We start from the raw sequence: 6,000 nt of genomic DNA, 5'->3' as shown, positions 1-6,000 counted from the left end.
AATTGCCACAGACTTGGCCAAAGTTGTGTTGAGAACAACACAAATATTTTCTCTTACAGTTTTGGAGGACAAAAAGTCAAGAATGAGTCTTTGGAGCTTGAAATGAAGGCATTAGTTTGATTGGTTTTGGGGGGAAGCTCTGGTAGAGAATCCATTCCTTGCCTCTTTCTATATGTGGAGACTGACATTCTTTGTACATTACTGCATCACTCCAACCTTGGATGTTGTTGCATGGCTTTCTCCTGACCTGTGGTCTCCTGCAGCCCTCTTATAAGGACCTTTGTGTCCAAAGGACCTTTGAGTATATTAAGCCTCCCAGAATATCCCAGGATAATCACCTCATCTCAATCCTTACTTTAATGACATCTGCAAAGTCCCTTTGGCCATACAAGGTAAAATTCACATATTTCTGATGTAGACATCATTGGGAGACCATTATGCAGGCTTCTGTATCAAGTGAGGGAAGGTGTTAATGACAAAGAAAGTAGACATTCCCCTCTCCTATCCATTATCTTCTCTGCTGTAATGGGGAAAACAGAGGCGCAGTGTTGTAAGAGAATGAAAGTTTTTCTACCTAAAGTCTTTAGAGTCACTATCTTGCAGGGGATGCTGGGAAAAGGCATTGAATCAATTAGATAGTAAAATATTAATTACACTGGATTTATTTGATAACTGAAAGTGACTGAAAATGTATAAGTCAGAAAATTTATAGTTCAAATTTACAGGTTAGCCCATTGAAGATACATGCTGTCTGGAAGAAAAAAGGGTTTGTCTGAGTACACTGAGTAGCAGTTGGTAGAAAAATAAAATTTCCAGGTGTAACATCATTAAAGACTTATAGGAACTAATACAAGAATATTATAAATTAGTTGACAATAAATTTGTCAATTTAGGTGAAATGGTCAAACTGCTTGAAAAACATAAACTATTGAAGGCACATTTAAGAGAAAAAGTACAACCTAAGTTACCTCCTACCTTTATTAAAGTAATTGAATTCATAGTTAAAAACCTCACAAATATACGACCAGATGTCCTTATTAGTGAATTCTACAGAATAATTAAGGAAGAAGTAATCACTATTTTTTACGTATTCATCCAGATCATTGACTAGTTCCTAACTTCTTTTCTGAGGCCAGCATTACTCTGATACCAAAACGTGATGAAGGCAACACAAAAAGGAAACAAAAGTTCCAGTCTGAATATAGATATAAAAATTCTTAAAAAAAAAGTGAATGGAATCCAGAAATAGATAAAAATGGGTCATATACTATGATCAGGTGAGGTTTATTCCAAGATACAAGGTATGCTTGACATTTAGAAATCAACCAATACATTTCGTATTTTAAATAATTAAAAAGAAAGCGATGATTATCTTGAGAGGTACGGAAAAATAATTTGACAAAATCCAACTTCAATTCCTGATTCACATTCTCAAGAAACTAGGAATAAATAGGAATTCACTTAACCTGATAAAGGACATTGTTACAGGCTGAGTTGTGTCCTTTCAAAATTTGTATGTTGAAATCCTAACTACTATTTTTCAGAATGTGACTGTGTTTAGAGATGGGGTCTTTAGAGAAGGAATTAAATTAAAATGAGGCCATTAGTGTGAGTCTTAAGCCAACATGACTGATGTTCTTATAATAAGAGGAAATCTGGGCAGACACAGGCAGAATGAAGACCATGTAGAAATATGGGGGAAAGACAGCTATTTACAAGCCAAAAAGAGAGGCCTCAGAAGAAATCAACCCTGTGGATAAGCTGGTCTTGAACTTCCAGATTCTAGAACAGTGAGAAAATAAGTTTCTGTTGTTTAAACCATGCAATCTGTGGTTCTTTGTTATAGCAGCCCTGGTAAACTGCAGGCATCTATAAAAAACAAACAAACAAACAAATAAAAAACCTGCTAACAATCTTAAAACTGAATGCATTTTCTATAATACCAGGAATGTAACCAATTTGTCTCTTTTTACCTTGTGTACTGAACATTATACTGGATGTTTTAGCAACTCCAATAAAACAAGAAAAATAAGCAAATCATTGTGTTTGAAAAGAAGAAGAAAACTGTCTTTATTTGCAAACTATATAATGGCATATGTAGAAAACCCAATGGAATCCACAGTAAAACAACCATAACCCACAAATAAGTTTGGAAAATTTGCAGAATAAAAGACTAACAAAAATATGTTGCATTTCTATATATTAGCAATGAGCAATTAGAACTTGAAATTATAAAGCAATAATATTTGCAATAGCACCAAATTTAAGTAGTTAGAGATAAATCTGGCAGCATATGTGCATGATCTGTACACTTAAAACTACAAAAATAACTGCTGAGAATAATTTTAATATATCTAAATAAATGGAAATATATACACTTTTTGTGTTTCTGACGGCTCAAGATTGTTAATATGTCAATTTCCCCAAATTGCTCTATAGATTCAATGCAATCACAATAAAAATCCTATTATCCTTTTTCTTTTTGCAAATTGACAACTTGATTCTAAAATTCGTAGGGACATGAAAAGACCTAGAATAGCCAGAGAAACTTTGAAAATTGCAAATGAAGTTGAAGGACTAACACTGTCTAGTTTCAAGACTTATTACAAGACTATAGCAATGAAAATAACATGCTTCGTATAAGAAGAAATGAGTCAATGGAACAGAAATACACACACACACACACACACATATACATGGATATCTAATTTTTGACAAAGGCACAAAAGCGATTCCATTGAGACATAATAAACATTTTAACAAATTGTGCTGTTATAATTAAATGGCCACATGCAATAAAAAAAGGAGAGGAATTTTGATCCATTTGTTCATATTAACCCAAAGTAGGCATTTTTCTAAATGTGAAACATAAAACTATTAAACTTCTAGAATTAACCCAAAGTGGGCATTAACCCAAAGTGGGCATTTTTCTAAATGTGAAACATAAAACTATTAAACTTCTAGAATAAGACATAGAAGGAAATATTTGTCATCTTGGATTAGGCAAAGATTTCTTATATGTGGAAGAACATTAATGGATAGATTATGAAATTGTCTAATAACTTTAGAAAAGAGATTGATGGTCTTTTTCTTCCTTCCAGATTGAGATAAGGGTACAAACAATTTGGTTACATTGTTTGTATTTGTTAGTTGTAGCTGAGCCCTTCACCCAGAAGGTGTGCCACATACCCTTACATTGTGCCTCTTAGGTGGTAGCAGACCAAACCACCTTCCTCCTCCTCTCTCCTCCCTCACTTCTCCATGCTCCCCCCACTTGGATGTAGTTGTGTTTTTCCCTGGTGTGGGAGTGCAGTTTTTCATCTATTTGTTTCATATCAGTATTGAGTACATTGGATACTTGCTTTTCTATTCTTATGATACTTTACTTAGCAGAATGGTCACCATATCTCTCCAGGTAAATACAAAAGATGTAAAGTCTCCATCTTTTTTTAATGGGTGAATAGCATTTAATGGTATACATGTACCACAGTTTATTTATACCTTTTTAGGTTGATGGTTACTTGGGTTGATTCCACATCTTGGAGATTATGAATTGTGCTACAATAAACATTCTAGTGCAAATGCTTATATGATAAAATAATTTTTTTTTCCTCTGGGTAGATACCTACCCAGTAATGGGATCGTGGAGTCAAATGGAAAATCTACTTTTAGTTCTCTGAGGACTCTACATACTTCCTTCCAAAAAGGCTCTACTAGTTTACAAACACCCCAACAGTGTGAAAGTGTTCCCTTCTCTACTCAACCACACCAATATTTGCAGTTTAGGACTTTGTGATATGGGCTATTCTCTCTGGGATTAAGTGATATCTCAAGATGGTTTTGATTTGCATTTTTCTGCTGATTAGGGAAGATGAGCATTTTTTCATGTGTTTGTAGGCCATTCATCTGTCTTCTTTGGAGAAGGTTATATTCATGTCTCTAGCCCAATGATGAATGGGATTGTTTGCTTTTTTGTTGTTGATTAATTTGAATTCTCTGTAAATTCTGGTTATTAGACCTTTGTTAGATTCATAACATGCAAATATCTTTCCCTATTCTGAAACTTGTCTCTTTGCTTTAATTATTGTGTCCTTAGCTGTGCAGAATTAGCTTGATTAAGTCCCATTCATTTATTTTTTGTTGTAGCTATAATTGCCAATGAAGTTTTCTTAGAAAAACCTTTCCGTAAGTCTATATCTATCAAGAATTTTCCCCACGCTTTCTACTAGAGTTTTTATCATTTCATAGAATTGGCAGTCTTTTAAAAAGTTAAAGACACAACTACCATATAATCCTGCCATCCCTCTCCTGGGTATTTACCTAAGACAAACAAAAACACCTCTATTTATACAAAGATTAATACATGCATGTTTATTGAAGCTTTATTTATAGTAGTCTCAAACCGAAAACAACTCAAATGGCTCCCTACAGTGAATATATAAACAAATTTGTGGTATATACATACAATAGAATACTACTCAACAAAATAAAAAAAAAAAGGGAAAAGGAAATAACTCTTGATGCATTTGCAACAACATAGAAAAATCTCAAAGTAACTATCAAAGAAATGAAAGAAAGAAAGAAAGAAACATGACCAAAAAAAATATACTATATGATTTTATTTGTAAAATTCTCTAAAAAATATAGGAAACTTTTGGGAACATTGGATATAATCATTATTGTTATGGATTGAATGTTTGTTCAGACTTCCCCAAAAATTATCTGTTGAAGCCCCAACCTTCAAGGTGATGATATTTTTTTGTAGGACCATGAGGATCATTTTCCCACTGTATAATCAGACCAATACACTGAGATAGTAGGGATTGCAGCAGAGAAATAATTTAATAATCATTGGATAATTGAATGAGGAAAAGGAAGGAAACTGTCAAATTCATCTCTCTGAAGAGCCAGGGGCTGGGATTTGTAAGGGAATTTGACAGGCAGAGGGGTAGGGAATTCACATAAATGATGGGCTAAGTCAGGGAGGATGAAACTTTAGAGATATAGAAACTGCATTCTTGGACTGATGAGTTTCTCAGCGGGAATCACAGGACCAGCTAGCATCAGCCCTGCCCTTTGGAATACAGGGTCTTGAAAATATCTTAGTAAACACTGTTATGTTTCTTAACAATGAAGATATCTGTAGCAGTGATTAGGGAAATTACAAGACTTTGTGACAATACAAAAAAACAAACAAACAAAAAACTTTTTTTTTTTTTTTTTAGTGACAGAGTCTCACTCAGTCTCCCAGAGTGCTAGGATTACTGGCATGAGCCACTACCCCACCCAGTGACAGCTGACTCTTAAGCAGTAAAATAGCTTTAAGCAAGTGGGCTATGGGGCAAGATCTGGTTAATACTTAGCTGTGCTTTTCCAAGATTTATATCTTTGTTGGGCAAAATTGCAATCTCAGCAATTTGGTTTTAAGTAAGAATGGTTTCAATTTGGAGGTGGAAATTTTCAGAGATAATTAAGTTTAAATTAGGTCATGAGGATGGCATCCTTGTGATGGAAATAGTGCCCCCTAGAAGAGGGAGACAGATCTCTTTCTATCTTTTCATCCACCAAGAGGTCATGTGAGGAAAAAGTGGCATAAGTCAGGAAGAGAGCTCTCACCAAGAACCCAATCTGCTGTCATCTTGCACTTGGACCACCTAGCAGGCAAAACTCTGAGAAATAAATGTCTATGGTGCAAACCACCCAACCTATGGTGTGCTGTTATAAACCAGCCAGAGTTGATTAAGACAACTATCTTGACTGTGCTGACAGGTTCATAGATACATGAAAATTTATCAAATTTTATTCTTTAAATATGTTCTATTTATTGCATGTCAATCAAACCTCAATGAATCTGTTAAAAACTAAAAATTTCTGTGTTTTTATTATAGAGGGATTTTAATGTTCCAATACCCCTGATGTGGGGTTAGACTTCTATTAGACACATTTAGTAGCTGCAGGTTAATTGTCAGGAGGTGGATACAGAATAAACACAAGAAACAA

This window comes from Nycticebus coucang, chromosome 2, assembly GCF_027406575.1.
Source record: "Nycticebus coucang isolate mNycCou1 chromosome 2, mNycCou1.pri, whole genome shotgun sequence".
Taxonomy (NCBI): Eukaryota; Metazoa; Chordata; class Mammalia; order Primates; family Lorisidae; genus Nycticebus; species Nycticebus coucang.
This window is presented reverse-complemented; position numbering follows the sequence as displayed.